Raw genomic sequence first — 23,017 nt, forward strand, 5'->3', positions numbered from 1 at the left:
GCATCTGAGCCTAACGCCAAAGGAATGAGTCTGTCATGATAGCCATATTAATTGCTGATGAGTAAATTCCTCGATGTTGACCGAAGAATTCAATTACTCAAATTTAGATAACACTTCTTGGTATTTTTATCGGTATTCTCTGTTACATTATGCATCACAGACCTTTTCCTTTGTCAGAATTCCGGTTGTGGTATCGTAAATGCATGAGAGACCTTTACTGTCTGGCTAACCTATTATTTACCTTATAACATATTACATAAGGCTGTAATGACAGCATTCAGGATTTGTCATAATTTTTGGAAAGCACTAGGATTAAACTTTTACTAATATTCCAGAATTTTCGTCCATTAAAAGCGAACCTTTTATTTTATAATGATTTCACATTATTTTAATTATGCGTAAGTGACTTTTTTACTCAGTAAATACTGAAATGATTTTATAAGTGCAACCTTTTCTTATCAACAACTTGGTTTAGCGATTATCGATATATAATAAAATTTGGCAATTTAACAACTACAAACAGGATTTAGTAAATGTCGCATTTCTGCTTGAGTAATTGTGTATATTTAAGTCAGGAGCTCGCTTTGCCAGCTGTGCGTGTTTAAACAGTCGACGGCGTGTTTCTTAACGCTACAAATGGCCAGGTAGCTGTTGCATTCCTTTAATTAAGGTAATGAAAGATTGAGGCGTGTATTCGCGTGCGAATCCAGTCGGCGTTTCGATTAGCTTCCAATAAAAGCGTTCGTTCTTCGGCGATTTACGGTAATAAAAGAAATTTATGGTAACATTTAGACTTTGTTTCTAACGCCGAAATTTAATGAAGTTCTGAATTCATTTGAACTTCCGCTTCGGATCTAATTCGACAAAGGACAATGTTATTATCAGACAGTTCCAAGTTAATGAGTCAGTCTCCTTCTGGTTAAGAGACAGGTTAGTCGACGTAAGAGAGTTGGTGATCAACTCAACCTTCTATGTCCGGGAGGTACGTTAGTTTATTTATCAATATTATTGTAACAACAGACTATTTTATACACACATTTATAAAAATACACATATGTGTATAAGATACAGACAACAATGTCCAATATATACAGTATATATATATATATATATATATATATATATATATATATATATATATATATATATATATATATATATATATATATATTATATATGTGTGTGTGTGTTTGTGTAGAGAGTAGAGAGAGAGAGATTTAGGAAACAGGATTTCCATATTAATGTAATAGTGTAAGTCATATTTGTAAACGAGGAGTTCAAAGTGTTCTCATAATAATATCCTTCATTCTCATTTGTATGGGATCGTACTCTTCCCTAGCACAATGTTATTGCAGTTAAAGTTGCCATTGTACGTATATACAAAAAGAGAGCTATTTCGTTACAAACAGAGCACCCTAAGGAAAAATTCCACGAAGAGGGATGCTCGTAATAAACCCCCACGGCTTGAATTGCATATCACTGAATCCATTACCTTTACTTGAATGGGATTAAATTACTTGACGCGTATTAGCTTCCGCTCCGTTAGATTGACAACTGTAATCACATTTATTTTTTGTTTGTATCTACGTCGATTTGCGCGCGCACCTGTGTTCGTGTACATACAAATGACCAAACAAACAACCGTACATATTTATATTGGATGTTAGCAAAAGCTGTTTTAATCCAGTTTTCTGCCCTTCTTTAGGAGTAATTGCTATCCACCACAGTCGGCTTACTATCGGGTATTTAGCTCATTGCTTAGATTATCATGGCATAATGGACATTTCAAAGGCTGAACTAAATATTTCAGCCCCATATATATATATATATATATATATATATATATATATATATATATATATATATATATATATATATATATATATATATATATATATATATATATATATATATATATGTGTGTGTGTGTGTGTGTGTATATATGTATATATATATATATATATATATATATATATATATATATATATATATATATATATATTTCTGGTCACTTTCATCCGATTTTTATTAGCAACAAGTAGCCCTCTTAATTAAGTGACTTCCTATAATTTTTTAATATGCTTATCTACGAGCCTTATATCCAAGTGGGAAATATATGAAGCTCTACCTTGGCTTATATCTCACTTTGAGCCAAATCTTGTACCGGTAGTTGTATACAAAAAATGTGAGCAGATTGAGAAGTCAAGAGGTCATTATAAATGCACACATATATATATGTATATATTTATAAATATATATATAATGTACTGTACACACACAAAAACACACACACACAAACACACACACACACACACACACACATATATATATATATATATATATATATATATATATATATATATATATATATATATATATATATATATATATATATATATATATATATATATATATATATATATATATATATATATTCAGAGGAAGAGAAAAGATGGAAAAGCAATATGATGAATGTAGTGGTGAAAACAGAAGTACTGGAGGTATAATTCATCATTATTTGATTGAAAGGAAACTTATTATTGAAGAAGAGAGGTGATAAAGTGGCTGTAAATGTAATTCATAGAAGTAAGTTTGAAAAGAACTGAGAAGAGTATATAAGGATGAAATTGGATGAACTGTGGGCTAGGGTTACATACGTGGGCATGGAAAGGATAGATGAGGAGCCCATAAAATTCCTTGCAAGAGTTCTGTTTGTAAGCAGTAGAGAAAGTAAAACCAGTATGTGGTAGGATGAAGAAGTAAATTTTTTTGTAAGGAAACAGGGACATTATTTGATGTACATATTTATTACAGAAGAGAAAATCACGTACAGATGAATGGGGAATGTAGTCAAGAGGAAATTGCAAGAGAAACAGGTGGCAAGTAATAAGAACAGCAAAATCCTTCGAGAGAATGAAAAGTTACGCAGAGAAATAAATGCAGAGAGAAAGGTTAACATCGCAAATGGGTTCACATAGCACAAGATGCAAACAGAAATACGTTATCTGAGGTGACTGCGGTACTTGGTCGATAGTGAGTAGCCTAATCTGAAGATTTGCTGAATGTTGAAGAATATACGTATTGGGAAGGTTTGTGTGTGTTGTAATTACTCGTGTAAGTGATTTTTGGGGATGTAAGGAGGATATTTAAGAGGCTGAAGAATGGAAAGTCACCAGGGGTTGATGGGATTACAAACTAGGTGTGGAGGTACAGGTATTCAAGTGTAATTTTTACACTTGAACACCTGTAAGTGTCTGACCAGGTTTTATAAGGTATGTCTTGATGAGGCAAAGATCCTTAAAGAATAGAAGGTAAGTATATTTATTTAATTTTATGTAGGTAAGGGTGACAGAGAGGCCTATAATAGTATGGGCATACTGTTGCCTAAGTATACTTTGGTATACTTAGCTATATTATGTGTTTTGTAGAATTCTGACTGAGAATGTAAGCTAGAAGACAAAGGGACTGCTAAGGACAGATCAGTGTAGATTTAAACGAGGAAGAGGGTGTGTAGATCAAGTTTTGTTATGAAACAGTGATGGAAAAAGTCTAGAAATAGATGGAAATACCTGTGTTTGGCATACATGAGCTTAGTAAAAGCTTCCAATAGAATCAGCAGAGAGCTAATGTGGAGGGTGTTGAGGATATAAGGTATGGAAAATAAACTTGAGAACGAAAGAAATTTTTTATGATAAAAGCAGTGTACAGTACGTACCGTAAGAAAGTGTAGATATGGAGCGACTGGTTTTGTGTAAAAGAGGGTTTTATATTAGGGTGTAAGATATGCAACAAATAAAAGAAAGGACTGTTTATATGATATGCGACAAATAAAGGAAAGGACTGTTTATATATAAGAAAATAGGTCGTTAGCTGAGTGTGGTTTAATTTGTATTAGTAGATGATACAGTATTGATCGGTAACAGTAAGGAGAAACTGTAGAAACTTATTGAAGATGGTGCAGTGAATGTTAATATGGATGGTGGAAGAATGAAAACGTTTGATCTTAGGTATTTAAGAGCAAACTTAGCAGGTGACGGTAGGATGAGAAACAGGGGAAGCAAGTGTATATGCAAAAGATTAGGAAGGGAATTGGGGCGCTTGTAGAAGCCAAGGTAGAAATGTCTGTAAGGGTTCCTGAGCCAAGTCTCTGTCATGGAAACGAAGCGTGGAGGATGAATGCAACAAAAGAAAAAATGCTGAACTTGATATGATAGTATGTATAGCATTAGAACTGATGGGTTTAGAAACGTGCAGGTACACAATAAAACAGCATAGATGCAAGGATGGATCAGAGTTATGAAGTGGAATGATCAAATGAATAGAATGCAGGATGACGGTTGGTGACAAGAGGGTGTATGATTCTGAGGGAGAAGAACGTAGAAAGAGCAGGAAAAAACGGTGTTTAAGGAATGGAAAAGAAGGGCCTTTATATCATTGAAACAGAAGATCTCGCGCGAGATGGTACTGAATAATGCAGTGTGTTCGACACTGCGCTGGCGAACCTGTGCAGGTGTATCTAGTGGCTAATGTTGTGGGAGTTTTTTTGCACAGGATTCAGCAGTTAACGTACGGATGTAACAGTGATTGTTTTTCCTCAGGAGCCTCCCTTGTTAGGGAAGTGGCATTATATATATATATATATATATATATATATATATATATATATATATATATATATATATATATATATATATATATATATATAAATATAAATTTAACATATACAATAAAGTATATATTGTAATCGTTTGTATATATATATATAATATATATATATATATATATATATATATATATATATATATATATATATATATATATATATATATATATATATATATATATATATGCATGTAAAGAGAGAGAGGGAGAGAGAGAGAGAGAGAGAGAAATTATGTGAGTGAAGGTGCATGTGTGTGTATATATATATAATATATATATATATATATATATATATATATATATATATATATATATAGATATATAGATATATATACACATACATGTATAACATATATACATACATACATACAGTGATAAACTTTTAGTGCACGGCTCATTGTCCTTGCTAATTACAGAATATGGAGCAGCATTGTACAAATTTTTCTTCGCCGTGCGGAATAACCTTCTAAAATTAAATTCTTACTCTAAGTCTCGACATATTGTTGCTCCAAGGAAATGAAAAATTGTCATTTTCAATCTGCAAAAACCCGATGAAACAGAACAACGAGTGATGAAATGAGCAGCATTATACAAAGGAAAATATTTTTTAAAAATATGTAAGGCTGAAGACACCAACATTCTATTCAAAATAATAACCAGTGCGAACGACAAATATTTTATTTAGGGCGGAAGGAAACGAAATCATTGTTGGGGCAAGAGGTAATTAGAATGATATGGTTTAATCTAGTGTTGTGTAAAAGTTGATCGAGTCTCCCTGCATGGCTGAATGAAATCTCTGGAGGAATGCAAATGACAATGCCGTCTCCTGTTTTTCGACATTCGTGAAAAAAAGAAAATTAAAATTATTCATGCATGCTTTGCGTACAATTGTTATTCGTCGGGTGACTGTCGTCGTCCTAATATGCTCATTTTCTGTTTTCAGTCATCATTATTATTATTAATATTGTCATGGTACTACTCAAATGCAATTTTTTTTATTCATTTGAAACCAAAGGTCATTTTTTGTAATTTGTTGACTTCTTGTATCGATGTACAATTATCATCATTTTTTTTATTTTCTGTCACCTTTCATTGTAAATCTTGTCTCCAAGCGTCGCTCTTTCAGACATCTTTTTATTGCTGATAGTCTAATGATGATCACTAGTTTTATTAAACGACCACTCTCATGGAGGGTTTGTTTTAAGAGGATTTTTGTGATTAAAATAAGGTATGTCACCTTCATACTCCACGCACTTCAGTTTTATTTTTATTAAATCTAATAACTGGAACCACGTCTTTGAAATACAATGCACGCGCACACACACACATACACATACACACACATATTTATATATATGTGTGTTAATATCATTCATTTGCCATGGTGTTTCCTGATGTTAGTACTGTGGTTATTGCTGTTCCTGTTGTTGATACAGATAAAATTCTTACGAGGAAAAACAAAGATGATATTTACAAATTAACCCTTTTTGTGCAGATGTCCGTAAATATGTTTACAAAAATACGATTTGTAAATTTTTAAGCAGTTATACGTATATTTAATTCTTTCCTCTTTTCCAAATAAGTTTACAGTTTTCCCAGGCGACCGTGCCTTTGGGGCTGATTTTAACATAAAGTTTTAGTCATTTATTTTTTTTTCTTGAAAGTACACAGAGAATAGTGTGACAGTAGTATATGACGTAAATCAATCGGTCAATATGTAAAGAACTAAGCACGTGCTTTCTTGTGTACACTTCGTGACCTTTAATGTGCCCCAGATGTGTTTCATGTAGCTTTTGCCGCACCCGAATGATTCATAAAAGAAGTTGATCTCGGTAACCTTTGGGAACTCATATGGTTCATTATACATTTATAAGGGACGATATAGCATGGATTCCAGAGCGTGCGACTTGATTTCAGAATCCCTCCCCCTCTCCGCCCCCCCCCACCCCCACCCTTCCTCACAGCGACCACTACGACGAATTATTTTGTGACCAAGTCTGTATTCATTTTAAAACTACCTGACCTGAACAGGAACTCTTTACAATAGAAGGTCTCTTAAACAGCATGCCTGATGTGGTTTAAATAAACCTCTAAAATAATTTTTCATGCAATAAAAAGCCTTTTCTTGCTTTCCAAAGAGATATCATCGCTTGAAAAAGGGTTTGTCGGGGTTTCAAAACCAGAAGTCTATTACAGCAAAAGGTGTTGTGATTTCAAAACGATCGAATGCGTGAATGTGCTTACTGCAGAGGGTCTGTTCAGTTTGCAAAACCATCAAAAAGAGGAATATTGATATGACAATGAATTGTCTTGTTACGAGAACGCCTATAAAGCAGCCCAGCTTTTCGGAGAGCTATGAAAGGTCCTTTCGCATGGGAAAACCATACGTAAATGAACAAAAACACGATGTAATAAATTGGAATCTGTCAGGCACCCATTTCAAATGATAGAATCGAATATGATCATGCTATCAAAGGGTCTGGTTCTAAGTACTGTAGGTATTTCGTCAAATGTGTTCAAACTCTAAATTGTAGGAGGTCACTTTAAATAGAACAAGGTTTTAAGGACTGATGTTATAATAACTCGTTCTCTCCAAGTGCAGTGAAGCAGTTTAATGCCTTGTAACTTATTCTTAAGTATTTTGTACTTAAATGGTCGTTATCTTTGTCAGTTGTAAATTTGACTACCTTTGGTTTTAGTGTTATTTTATTTTTACAATACCTCAGTACTGTCGTACTTTCGTCTCTGCACATGATGTGTAACTGAAGTTTCGAAATAAGATATACCTTAAATTAATTGGGGAAATCGCTGGTGAGTATCTAACGGGGTCGCTTACGAGGTCTTTTAGCTTTGAATCATGAGAGGGAAATTGTATAAAATATTTGAACATCATTCAAATTATGGAGAGATGATCGGTCAGATTATTGTGAATGCGTTTGCGCAAGTAAAATAGTGGTGACTGCTTCGATTATTGGAACGTGCTGGAATGAATTCAAGGGAATTTGCTCGGCTTTTTCAAGTTGGGCGGTTATGCGAAGTTTTGTAAAATGTTTATGTACGTCAGTTGATGGTGGGGTATTCAAAATGTTTGAAGCTGATCGCACAAATTACTAAAATATGTATCAAGTTATTGGGAGGTGAAAGGTCATTATACTACTTGAGGGACGTGTCAAATCATTTGTAGGACATTGCTCCATTAATTTGAAGGAGAGGGGTTACTGGTTAATATGGTAGATATCGCTTACATTTTTCGAAGAATATTATACAAATTATGGATAGAAAGGAGATCGTTCAATTTTTTTAACATGACTGATATAGTTCAGTAAGAGGAGATCGCTTGAAATAGTCAGGTTTATGTACGGCTTTAGACACAGTCGCTTGTGGTTTGTTTGGAGGTCAACATTCCAAATAATCTCTTTGATTTCCTTGAAGCTGCACAGCTAAGTTTGTGAAATGATTATCGACAGCAAAGAGAGAGAGAGAGAGAGAGAGAGAGAGAGAGAGAGAGAGAGAGAGAGAGAGAGAGAGTGCGACTTTAACACCCACCATTGTCCACTCCGTAGAGGGAAGAGCCCCAATTAATGTTTACACCAGCGTCTCATATGTTCCCTGCTTGGCATCACAACTTCCCTCCCACCCCTCTCCCGTTTCCCCCTTACCCCACCCTCTTGAGAGGCCCCTTTCCCATGTACCTAAAGCATTCCACCCTGGCACCCACTAACCCCTCCCCTCCCCACCAAGGGGCTATTCCCAGTTCCAACCCATTCTCGCAAAACACATTCCTTCGTGTATTTTGAATGCTTGGAGCCATGCTGTCACAACACGTATATGATTTCATGGGTCCAAGCGGGCCACAGCAAATAAAAAAAAATATGTATTTTATATTTCAAGGTCGCATGTTTCCTTGTTTAACCTGTTACGAAAAAGTGAAAATAGGACAGTTACTGTTATTTTGCAAAGGCGTGATTTTAGTTAATTTGCATCCACAGGGTAGTACGTATTTATACAAAGATGCCAGTATTCAGATTTCTGTATAGTTTGGTGAAGCGGCTGTTAGGTTGTGAAAGTGCTTTGCACAAAGACTTCATCCTTATTGTAGTGATTACAGGGAAGAAATTTGAAAGTGACCGCTTATTTCGTTAAAGAGCAGCGTTTTATTGGGAATGAAAGCCTCATGAATTCGTGTGACCTTATTTTCAAGACAACGGAAGAGGTTCTCACTTGAGGAATAATGCAGTGTGCGTGTGTGTGTGTGTATATATATATATATATATATATATATATATATATATATATATATATATATATACATACACACATATATATATATATATATTATATATATACATATATATATATACACATTTATAAATATATATATATATTTATAAACATATATATATATATATATATATATATATATATATATTATATATATATATATTCTCAAACATTAATCCTCAATTGCCGTTTGATATGAAATCCACTCAACCTCGGAATAAAACCGAAGGGGAATTTATAACTGATAAGCGGTGCGTCACCAGAGGGACTCGAACTCCCAAATGGTTGGGAAGCGTCGACTTTTCATTGACGGTAACCCGAAGTTGAGTGAATTTGATATTAAACGGCTTTGTAGCTTATTGTTTAAGAATATAAAAAAGTCACGGTTTATATGACAATTGTGTTATATATATATATATATATATATATATATATATATATATATATATATATATATATATATATATATATATATATATATATATATATATATATATATATATATATATATATACATTATATATATTACAGTATATGTATATATATGTATTATATTTGTTATTTGTTACGTATATATATATATATATATATATATATATATATATATATATATATATATATATATATATATACACAAACACACACACATATATATATGGAGTAAAAAAGCTAACATCCCATTTAACACAACTAAAAAATATAACCATGATCTCACTGCTTGTTCAATAAACGGTGATGTATCGTATTAGTCTTAATAGATAATATTCTTCCTCGTTACTAATGGTTCTCCTTGACTTTCCAGGTTGTATATAAATATGAATTTATATTTCCGAAAAGTGGGAAGGGAAAATACAAATGTATTATTATTATTATTATTATTATTATTATTATTATTATTATTATTATTATTATTGCTGCTGCATTTGTTGTTAATATATCTCATGTGACAAGCACATTTTTGTTCGTATGCACGTGCGAAAGTGTCCTGTCGTCGAAGCTTTATAGGTATTTGGAATCCCCAATCGTTAGGTGTCTAGTCCGCTAATCAGTTCCTCTGATGTAACCACACACTTTCCTTTGTAAAGAAAGATCTCCAGCACTTAGTAACCTTTGAATTCAGGCAAGGTGACTACCTAGAAATTGCAGGTCCTATATAACGGTTGCTTTCGGTGGAAAGTAAGATTCGTTCAACCTGCACCAAGTGTCTCTCTAGATTTATCATTAAATTTGTGAAGCGAAATTGTTAGTAGATTTTGATTTTCAAGTTCCCAAACGTGAATTACTCCGGATCTGCATGTGAACAAGTTTGGAACTCTGACCTTGCACATACGAATGTGTAAATGTTGATTTACTGTGGGTGGCTGTAGGCGCTGTGCCGTGCGATATCAAAAGTCGGTATATATATATATATATATATATATATATATATATATATATATATATATATATATATATATATATATATATATATATATATATATATATATATATATATATATATATATATATATACATAATATACAGTATATCTATATCTATAAATATGTATATATGTATGTATATAAATACGTATATATGATGTATGTATGTATATACATGTACATATAATGATATAATACACACACATATATACTGTATATATATACATATATTTATATAAATGTATATATAGGTATGTATGTACATGTGTACCGTATATATTCCTTTTCATCATCAGCAATATGAAGATTACTTCCGGAAACTATTATTAATGATTTTTTTTCTTGGGTGAATAATATCCACGACGCTAGATATTTTTCTTGTGTGTGATAATGTTATAATCAGGCATTTGTTTAGTTTATTCTGTTGGTTGCGGTGCCGACCTATAAAATTTTCTTGCAGTGCAGTGAGTGTACTAAGTGTAATGTGTATTACTATTTACCGCGGTAATGTCTACAATAAACGTGCAACTGCTTGATTTGATTTCCATAGTAAAAAATGTACATCATGATGAGAAATATAAATACATGAGGAAAAGGATGGGACATATGGCGTTATGTTGCGGGCAATAACTTTTATTTTCAAGTCTTTTAAGCAGGAAAAAGATATTAATGGGTACTACAGTAATGACACCTCCACCTTTTCCCTAATTTCACCTAAAGGGCGTCGTTGTTCACTGTGTGCTGTTATTATGGATATGTCCATCGATAAGTATCTTGATGGGGATATATGTCATATTTGCGGTACCCTCATGCTTATGATTCCTCTCTAACTATATTTTCAAAGTAACTTGAAGCCTGGAGTTAGGTTCGAAGATCTTTCTTTTTCGGTCTTGGTAATATCATACATTTAAACGTAGATTTAATTTCATTTAGTTTTCTGCAATGAGCCGAAATTCTAACTCCTTGGTAACTAGTAGGGCAGATGATTTTAGAGCAATACCTACGTTAAAAATACAGTAATTTCTTAGGCTTTTATTTTTTGTCAACATTTAGGCCCCCACCCTCTTCCTCGTCCCTTTTTATTTCAGGACAGTGCCAGATACGGGCATAATGGTGCCGACCGGTGGACCTTTGTACAGAAATAAAGCGCAAGGTTGAATCCTGTGCCCTCTCGTGTGTTCTACAATTGATGCCACTCTGCCCTACTCAGTATCCTCACCATAAAGAAATTATGTTCCGCACTGTGATAAACTAAAAGAAAAAAGTAAATAATAATATTTAGTTCTTTGTAAACCTGATTCTTCCAAAGTTTATATGTTTTCTATTATATTCATCGAAGAAAGAAAATGTAATTGAATTCTTAGGGGAAAAAATGCATTAAATTAATGAATTTTTTCAGAAAGGATTAAAGCTCAGCTTATCGTAAGGTTTTATTCGGTTTAGTGTCTGTTTTATTACTCTCTTGCTAAGCCTTTGAATTCTCTTCCGAAGTCTGATGTTTTTGATTCTTGTTGTTGCCATTAGGAATAAGTACACTGGATTCGCAACAACTGTGGTCATCTACGCCGTATTTGTTTCTTTTATCTGGACTGAGATAGAATGTAAGCATAAGGTCGTCCGATTATTCTGGCAGCTAAATTAAAAGTATATGACACCGCTAAAATATCTTACAAGGTATCTTTTATAGCCATTTACATGTAGAATAACTGTTATAAGATATATATAATTTCTGAGGAGCTTAACTCGCGATGCTGGGGCTTCGGAAGAAAAACAAAAATAGCCATCGCATTATATGAGCAAATATCTCGTAACATGTACCGTATACTCGTTCTTATAACTGAAGAAAATAGATTTAATTTGTATGCAGTGGGCGTTCTAATGATGTCAAATGAGCATTGTAATATACAACGTTGATCCGATATTTGGAAAAATATTGCATTATACACAATTTTCACTCTAACAGTAGAAAACTTTATGTTATGCGAAATTACTATAATAGCCTGGGATACTGATTATTGTGGCATAAAAATAATTCTCATTTATGAAAGGGGTACGCGTAATAAGGACAGTAAAATTTTTTTGTAGCACTAGAGTTGAGTCCAAGAAAAATTAAATCCTGAGATTAGCGATTTGCTTAGCTGTGATATAAAGCGAATTAGCCATTTTATTCAGTTATATCTTTAGGTAGCAGGTTTATGTAGTGAATTATAATAAGTTTTGTCTCTTGTTTTAGTTATTTCTTACAATATTCAAGGTAACTGAATATATATATATATATATATATATATATATATATATATATATATATATATATATATATATATATATATATATATATATATATATATATATATATATATATATATATATATATATATATATATATAATGTGTGTGTGTTGTGATGTTGGGGTGATTTGAAATTATGAAGATATTTCAATGATGAGCGAATGGTTTTATACATATCTTCCACGACTAGGTCAGTTATTTTTTTCTTATATCCATAATTGCTTAATGTTATTACGTTCCCCGCCGCCCATTAAGAAAAATGCTAATGACGGATGCAGTTTTTGACAGAAAGGAAGTCAATTCGCGTAAATATCAAACTTAATGAAATTCATGACGGCTGATTGGCAGTCATTTTCTACTTCTTTCCTTATAAAAACAAAAGGGGGGGGAAACGATAAGAAAAATACTGTGACAGAGATTACCTTCTGCATTTGTTTTAGCCTGACTTTTATATTGAATTGTTTTCCTGAGATATTATTCCTTTGCGCGTTTCCATCTTATATCTTCACCTTAGTTCCCGAAAACCCGTGCAGGAAATTAACTCATATTTTTTATTTTTCATAATTTGTTACAGATATTGCCAGAACTTAACTAATCTTCTTCCAGTGTTATAGATATATAAATTTTCTTTCAGGATTTGTCGCTATAGACTTGAAAAGGATGTAAATAAATAATGTCCATTTAAGCTCAAGTGTCAGTAGATGCGTTAAATGTTTTTTTTTATATGCTTTATTTTAATTTAGTTTCTCCGTTATTTCTTATTTGGTTATTTGTTTTCGCATCTTGAAAGCCTCACATTAAACATATTTCAGACAGAATTTTCATGTAGATTTTTCATGAAAGAGATTAAAGGGATGAAAAGATATAAACATATATATATATATATATATATGTGTGTATGTATGTATGTACGTATATAATACATACATACATACATACATACATACATATATATATATACATACATACATATACGTATATATTTATATCTTTTCATCCCTTTAATCTCTTTCATAAAAATCTACATGAAAATTCTGTCTGAAATATGTTTAATGTGATGGTAAATTCTAGTTAAATATTTCTGCTCTAAATTTATTTTACTAACGGATATGGAGATTTTTTTTTCTTTATAAGTAAATATTTAAAAGACAATTTTGGTATGTTGCTTATATTAATCTGGATGTTATGGGGAATTTTATGTGAATAGTCTGAGAGGCGTTTTTTGGTCATTTTTGTATTTTTTGTCATACTTGCTAAAATATTATCTCAACTTTTCATCTGATTGTTAATCTTTTTTGCTTTTAGAAACTGTTGCTATTTTTGTATTAGTGTTTTAATATGTTTTATGTCATCATTTTGTTTTGATATTTTTTGTATAATAATTCTGCAATAATTAAAACTTGTCATCATTTTCGTATGTATGTTATATATATATATATTATTTAATATATATACATATATATACATATATATATAATATATATATATATATATTATATATGTATATATACACAAACGAGGTGTCTATGTTTTTGAATAGCCGGTATCCCAAAATTTCAATATATTCATATTTTTTTTTAAATATTCTCATATTACAAAAATTATTAGAACTATTAACACGTCTTTTATTTTTTTCTAATTTGAGGGGATTATTTACCGCGAAACCAAAGATATAGTTCCTTCTTATTACAATTAAATCGACATACTGTGTGAGCATATGGTCATGCAAGGGTACTGAAATCGCAAAGAGATTCAATTTTACTGAATATTTCATTGGTTAGTGAAATTGACATTAATGTTATAATCATTAATTTTAATTCACTACTCTCTGTCTTTCTAGCTGTCCCAAAGAAGCACTCAATGTGTGTATGTACAGTATGTATGTGTATATATATATATATATATATATATATATATATATATATATATATATATATATATATATATTATATATATATATATATATATATATATATATTTTATATATATATATGTATGTATGTATGTATGTATACATATATATACATATAATATATATGTATATATATATTTGCGTTTGTGTGTGTTCTGTGCGTAATAGTAATGATAGTGAAGAGAAAAAGAAGAGGCGCCAGCATTTAAGAGGACTTGACGTCAAGAACTGGATGAAACCTGAAGCCGTTGCTGATGTCTGTTGCCGGTGAAGTGATGGCCGCGTGTTTGCCCAGAAGTACTTCCGAGGCTTGTAATTTTCTCTGATTGATTAAATCTTAATTGCACGTAATTTGTACCCGGTGCATGCTGAGTAATCATGGCGTACGAGTTAATTATCGGGTTGTTTGGGTAATTTTGCATTTGATAAACAAATTACTCTGCTTTTTTCCGTCGTGATTTTGTTCTTGAATTTTGAGTTATTTAGCATTATCCTTTCAAGAGTTAATGCGTTATTTGCAGTTATTCATCAGAGAATGTTTACAGTAACTCAGTCGTGTAATAAAGGTGCTTCTACCGGCCAGTGTCATGCGTGCCTTATTTAGTTATTTTCAGAGGGAGGGAAATTTTTAGACCTAATTTTATTATTATTTATAGACTGATTAACAGCATTTACACAACAGAATTAATTTCTTAGGATAGTGGCGTTGTCTTTAGCCAGCTGAATATACGGTATGTATATGTGTGTGTGTGTGTATGTATATGTTTGTGTTTTTATGTGCATGTTCACATTATATGTGTGTATATATATACATGTGTATGCATGAATGTATGTATAATTCTGAAAATTTATTTGATCGAAATTTTCCATTTATTTGTACTAATGAACGGGACATCTAAATCGACCTCTTTATAACAAGTGAAGGGGACACAAATAAAAGGAGAAAATTATTGTGTGTAACCTTTATTTATTGAATATTTTGATTTGTTTGCGCATTTTTTTTAGGATTTGCATTCTTAATGAAATTTTGTACAACCGATATTTTCTAGGCCCCAGATGCCTATCAAATTCCATGATTCTGTATGTAAAAGAAATGGAGTATAATGAAATTGCCATGCATGTTCTGTGTCGCGATATTTTTTTTTTTTTAGTTTGTTATTTTGATTGTAGGTTTTATGATTAAGATACCTTTAAAAATAAAAAAAGAGATCGTGGAATGTAGAGGTAACGACGTCGTCAAGAGCTGGTCACTTCTATTGAGAAGTTAAGACAGAGAGCGAGGGAGGGGGAGAGAGAGACTGGAGTCAGGAATTTCGCCGTTGAACTAGAATAACCCATTAACAGCGGCTATGCTAACAATCTAGCCATATGACCCGATGGAATTAGAATAGCAATTAGCGATAATTGCGCCTAATGTCCATAATATTATCTTGGAATGGCATCATTACTTCTTCATAATATAATAAGCTTATGGATCGAGTACAGAGCTCCGATTACACTGCGGGGTAATTGATTTCTTCCCTGACGCACGCTTATCGAAGTGGTGGGTCTCGCGACCCGACTGACATCGGTGACTGCCACTCTCCATTGTTGTCGGGGCATGCAGTCGGAAGTGCGGCTGTGTATGCTGGACCTTTTTGTATTGATATGACTAGTGCTTTTTTTTATTTTTTCATGGAGTATTTGATCATTTCGATTAATATGCTTTCTTTTCCGTGGTTTTATCTTTTGCCTCATTGCTGCGTTGAATTTAAGTCAAAAGTTTCGATTTATGTATATGTATATACAACCTATATGACATTGTTTTCGTAGATGAATTCATATTTGAATACTTATGAGCATGCTTGTTTATATCCGTACCTATATTATCTATCTATGTATATGTATATAACACTGTATATACTGTATATATATATATATATATATATATATATATATATATATATATATATATATATATATATATATATATATATATATATATATATATATATATATAAATATATATATATATATATATATATATATATATATATATATATATATATATATATATATATATATATATATATATATAACATACTCCACACATATAATATTTATATATAAAGTCACTGAAAGGCCTGAGTTTCATAAGACTGCACAAACAACGCTTACAAATCTCCCCAAACGCAATTTTCCGTTGCATTAATAACAGCGTGTTAATCCCTTTTTGCATTTCCATTATTGGACATCAGTATTTGCTCGTGTATTAAACTGTTCTGAATTTACGCTGACATGTTTTAGCATATGTTACTGTGACGGGCGACGTTAATAATTGACGACAACTGAAACTAAGATTTTGAATGAAACTGTTTCCCCTTTTGTATTAAGTTGCATTTGATGCATTTACACATGGCATTATGTTATTAACTCAAGTGTCTGTTGAGGTGTTCTGGCTTAATTTCAATTGCCAACTCTCTGTTTCCTTTAGAATTCTGTAAAATATATACTTCTTTTTCAGTGATATCTATCTATCTGCCTATTTATCTCTATCTGTCTGTCTATCTGTCTGTGTGTATAAATATATATATTCCAATTGCATGAACTTTATCAGAAGTTGTCTATATATATATAAATGTATTCCTCCAACGCTTCTCAATTTTATCAGCAGTCCTTGAATGTATAGTATATATAGACTTCCCGGCGTGTTCTAATGATCGTCATTATGGCCAGATGCCATAATTGGTAAATTCTGGAGCATCGGGTTTTAATTAAACAATTCCTTGGTGTTCTCTGAAATACAGCGCGAATGCAGAGAAAAAGGGCAATATCGGAAGCGTTGTTGCATTCCCTTTGGCCATTTGTTCTCTCGATTTACTTCGGTTGTTTCACATATTTTTCCTTGAGGGGTGGAATAAAGATATCGGGTTTTGTTTGCCTTTATATCTTATTGCTATGATTATTATTTGTAATATTATCTTTACTGTTACTAGCAGTAATTAGTAGTATTTGGTTTCTGCATGTTAACACTTCAACATACCGCATGAATAGTTTGCTAATATTGTTAAATACGAAGTGACTTTTATTATTTTTGGTTTCGTTGTTGCGACAGTGGTCGTTCGTGCTTTTACGGCTCTCGTTATTATTGCATTCATTATACTTCTGTTCTGAGCTTTCGCCCTAAAGAAAATTCGTGCACCACCCGTCTCCGCTTTTTCTCAATAACAGATGAACAGCAGATGCCATCAGCACACCAGGTGTCAAAGAAAAAGAATTTCACTCTGACATTATCAAGTTGGAGTTTGAAAGGAGAGAGAGAGAGAGAGAGAGAGAGAGAGAGAGAGAGAGAGAGAGAGAGAGAGAGAGAGAGAGAGATGTTCATTATTGCAAATTATTGCGTAAACAGATTCCCATGTCACGTGACTTTACATGTCCAATCGAGCTGCCTTAATTATAGATTGGTCGTTCGTGCATTGTTTGTGTCAGATTGTGTTTGCTTGTTGGGTTTGTTTCTGCTTGTATTATTTCCCAGTGAGTCGTGAATTGTTTTCATATTTATCGTAAATTCCTAAAATATTCTAATTGCTTTTCACAGCCGTTACTACTTTCAGCATTTCCTTTTTTCTAATGATAATGGTTCACCCTTTTCCCTATAAGAAAACATTTTCTCCTAAATCGGAAAATACTTTCATAGAAAAACCAGGTTTGCAGTCACTGCCACATTCAGTCCCTTAACTGCTAATAAAACGTTTTCCGTTTCCAAAGATCTTCCGTGCTTCTCAGAGGATTCGTCTCTTTTAATAAGAACAATAAAGCCAGCTGATCAGCTTTGCACTTTCAAATTGAATTGACTCCATGGTATGAGAGAATTGCATGCAATGTTCGCTTATGCTTTTCCCCTCCTTCAACCACTCGAAAGATTCCATTGCGAGTCACATCAGCGTTAGGGACGATTGCCATTCTGAAAGCGAGTCAGGCGAAAAAAAATATTGTACATGTAAAAAGAAAAAGGGTGTTTTGAATGTTCTGAAAAAAACCAACCGGGGGTTTTTAAAAAAGGACGGCGTTTATCCCAGAGCCTTGTGGGGCCAAGAGCGAAAGTGGCTTGAGATGAACGTCCCGGCAGAGCCAGCAGCGTGGTTGATGACAAGAATGAAAGAGATCGAGCAGCCTCCGGTAGCGTCGAAGTGTGTCCGTGTGAAGAAGTGTCGGAGGGAACACATCTATGCAACTCACCAGAACCAACTAGCCCACACCGCGCGCGGGGCAACACTGAGCTCCCATCTGCCGTGTCCTGCAAAGTCTATCTCATCCACTTGCGTCTCCCTCCTTCATCCCATACCCCCACCCTCATCTCACCCACACTCCCCCTTTTCACTCCTTTGCTTACACCAGCCTTCTTGCCATCTGTCTCGCAAGACGCTTCTCTCGGTTTGGGTATGGGTATTACTTTCATGTTCTCACGGCTCGGGCATGGAGGGTTATTACTCTCATGTTCATCTCTTGGTTTGTATACGGGGAATTGATCTCAAGTATTATTGGTATGGGTATGGATACTGCTCTCATGTTCTTTTGGTTTAGGTACGTAAACAAATCTTGTATGTTTTCAGATTGGGTATGGGTATTAACCACATATTCTCTTGGCTTGCGTATGTTTATTAATCTCAAATTCTCTCGGATTTGGTATGGGTGTTATTCTCATATTTTCTTGGTTTGATAATAGGTGTTAATCCCATCTTCTCTCGGATTTCGAATGAGCATTACTCTAATATTCACTCTGCTTGCGCTAGGGTACAAATTTCATATTTTCTGGGCTTGCGTATTCTTATTTTCATTCGTCCTGAGTATGCGAACTAATCTCATATTCTCTCAGATTGGGTATGTGTACTAATATCATATTCTTTTGGTTTGGGCTTCAGTATTAATCCTACATTCTCTCGACTTGGGTCTGGGTATTAATCTTATATTCTCTCGGCAAGGTATGGGTATTTTTTTCATATTCTCTGCGCTTGAGTATGGGTGTTAATCTCATATTCACTCCGTTAGTGTATGGGTGTTAATCTCATATTCTCTAGGATTCGGCATTTGTTTTAATTTTATATTCACTCGGCTTGGGTATGGGTGTTAATCTCGTATTATTCCGGCTTGGATTTGAATACTGATTGCACGTTATTTCTGCTAGGTTATTTTTATTAGTCTTTCACTGTCTTGGTTAGGCATGTGTATTAAACTCATTCTCTAGACCTTGGCATGGGTATTAACCTCACCTTCTCTCATCTTGGGTATGGGTATTCGTTTCGTATTCATCCGGCTTGGGGTACTTGTATAAATATCCTGTCATGGTGAGTGTGGATATTAAAGTCCTATTCTCTTGGTTGTTAACTCATGTTCTATTTCTTGACATTGGATTCCAATTGCATCCTAGTGTACCTGTTTGTGGTAGGCCAATTACCCACAGACCTAACGTGGAAGACCCGGCGCTGCACCACTAATCCCCTGAGCCCATTTGCCGTTTCCCGTGGAGGGAGTTCCTTCTGCAGGCGTTTCCCTTCTGGTTTTCAGTAAATAAATTGGGATGAGGTAGTTAGCGAAACACCTGCCTCATACACTTTCAAGATGCTGACGTACAAAATTATAAAGTCTGGCACATCTAGTTGTGAACGAACCCAACGTTGCTAAACTTCGCTGATCGTACGACCAGTGATTTAGCGAACGTGTTGCGTTAATCAGTGATGTACCAGACTGATAACGATCACGGAATACGTTTAGTCAATTCTTCCTTTAGGAGAAAATAATTGCGTTAAGTCATGAGAATTTTATATTCGCCGGCTAGAAACGAAGGGGGAATTCCTCATGATACTTCATATTATTCTTGCAGATTTAAAAGTCTGGTAGATTCAACATAGGGTCACAGCACAGTTCAAGAAGTCATTTATATTATATATATATATATATATATATATATATATATATATATATATATATATATATATATATATATATATATATATATATGTGCGTGTGTGTGAGAGAGAGAGAGAGAGAGAGAGAGAGAGAGAGAGAGAGAGAGAGAGAGAGACACAGACAGACAGACAGAGGAGAATTATTACTGGTGCCACATGCAATGAGTCACAGTGGCGCATGACTACAGGAGGAGAAGGGTGAATTCTAAGGACGCAATGTGATCCCCTCAAGGATAGTCCTTGACTGATGGGTATGTCTCAGCAATGTCAGCGGGAAATTCTTTCAGATCTGCAGATCTGTAGCGTACAGTGCAAACTTCATGAAAAGTAATTAAGATTTGGTTAAGCTGGAGATTTACAGTATTTTTTTCTGTTTGCATTATTATGGATGTTGTTACTCTTATTGTTGGTGCCCTTGTTCAAATGAAGATTACTATCTATTATTTCCTTTTCTTTGTTGTTCTTCCAGTGAATCATCATCTTGCTTTAGTTGTCTTTTCTTCGTACTATTTTTATTAACATTAATAGGAAAAAAACACGGTAAATTATTTTTTTTAATTGTCTTCTTGTTATTTACAAACATTTACGAATTATTTCAGTGCGAAAATGTGTACCTAATAAGAAAATAGAAACACAAATTTCACTTATTGCGTCTTTTTCTCCTAATAATAACTGGAACGGGCACTTTCTTTGACATTATTATTATTATTATTATTATTATTATTATTATTATTATTATTATTATTATTATTATTATTATTATTATTATTATTGTATTCAGCTATCATATTCTTCATTATTCAGGGAAGAATGACGAAGGTCAGGTTCTGAGGGGAAGAATGTAACTTTCCACATTCGCAGAATATGAAACAAAAATATCATATGTCAGAGAGTCAGCTTTCAGTGTTGCCTTTGTTAATCCGTCTACAGGAAATTCCCATATAACTTCTATTATGTGTTTATTTACATAATGATTGAGTGTATACTGTGCCTCCAGATCTAATGCACACAAACAGTACTCGTAAGTATGGTGATGTAAGGTGAAGTTCATATGGTATATAATATATATATATATATATATATATATATATATATATATATATATATATATATATATATATATATATATATATATCTATATCAGGGGTCGGGTAACTTTTTTGGGTGTTACCCCAATAGAATTTGTAGTAAAATGAATTTACCCCCACACTTGGAAGTACTCTGGTGGACAAACCAATTTATTTATAGAATTCATGGATAATAAATAAATAAAAAATGTAAATTGGAAAAATGTTTAATTGTTAATTTCATCTATCATAGGAAATAAAAGTCTGTCTTTTTGGCATGGAAATAGCACACAAGAAAAAAGTAGGAATCACATTTATAAACAGAAATAAAACACTCTTTTTAGCATTACGTGGCACACAAGCAAAACTCCTGACCATCAGAATGGCATAGGAATGGCGCACAACGAAAAATGATTAAGAAAATATTGAAAACTTTAATATTTTAACGACAGATTGAAATCTTTAATATTTTCATATCAGCTACCCCAGGCTTTGGAAAAATGATACTGTTTCATCTTGGATACAACAAACTCGAAATCAGGGATTTTTGATGTTACTGCTACTAGGATGCTGTCTTCAGGATTCAACCGGTTTCTGTATTTTGTTTTTAGATTTACAAGGGTAGAAAAACCTTGTTCGCAAAGGTAGGTTGTTGCGAAAGGTAGTAGCATTTTAGTTGCTTCCATATGTGCAGTTTTATAAGCCTTTGCAGTTTTTGACATCCAAAAACTTGAGAGATCATCCTTGCTCTCAAATTCCATTTTGTTTCATTGCTGGAACGAAGTTCAATAAGCTCTTCTGCCAATCCTTCAGGCTGTTCAGGCAAATCAGCCAGCTCACTTTTGAAATGATTTACAACCCAGCTGACAGTATGTGAATCAAGTTCTGGAAAATAGTCACAGAACCTATATATATATATATATATATATATATATATATATATATATATATATATATATATATATATATATATATATATTATGTGTGTATGTATATACATGCATATATATATATATATATATATATATATATATATATATATATATATATATATATATATATATATATATATATATATATATATATATATATATATTTCTGTGTGAGTTATGTGTTTATTCTTGTAAGTGTGCAAATTTATTACACACTTGCAAGTATATATATGTGTGTCAAATGTAATTATCATGGATTTTTGTCACATTTCCTTTATTAAACGTCTCTAAATACGGCTGGTGTATACGAGAGCCAACAAAGCTTAAGCCCCACATTTTTATCAACTGTCGTTCTGGTTAAGCTTCCGTTTAGTAAGCACTTTATTATGACAAATTGTTATGGAATAATTATGCTTGCTGCGAGGATTGGGGGAAGTTGCTTAGCTTTGTGTAACGTGTTATAAAAAAAAAAACTAGTTTTTCTGTGTCAACACAGATATTCTAAAATT

At 32.8% G+C, this 23,017-nt stretch overlaps 2 protein-coding genes across 4 annotated transcripts in view; one reads left to right on the forward strand and one right to left on the reverse strand.

The window, feature by feature from the left end:
* The window catches only part of LOC136847426 (uncharacterized), a 440,119-nt gene extending 421,204 nt beyond the window's left edge, over positions 1–18,915 (reverse strand). Inside the window, exon 1 of one of the 2 annotated variants that reach the window (XM_067119097.1) lies at positions 18,588–18,915. The gene's annotated coding sequence lies outside the window, so the exon portion shown is untranslated. The remainder of the gene's footprint in view (positions 1–18,587) is intronic. The other variant, XM_067119098.1, reaches the window with a different exon arrangement.
* Positions 1–23,017, forward strand: part of LOC136847428 (receptor-binding cancer antigen expressed on SiSo cells) — a 797,278-nt gene that overhangs the window by 389,764 nt on the left and 384,497 nt on the right. The gene's annotated exons all lie outside the window — the stretch shown is intronic.

Source organism: Macrobrachium rosenbergii, chromosome 16 (assembly GCF_040412425.1).
Source record: "Macrobrachium rosenbergii isolate ZJJX-2024 chromosome 16, ASM4041242v1, whole genome shotgun sequence".
NCBI lineage: Eukaryota > Metazoa > Arthropoda > Malacostraca > Decapoda > Palaemonidae > Macrobrachium > Macrobrachium rosenbergii.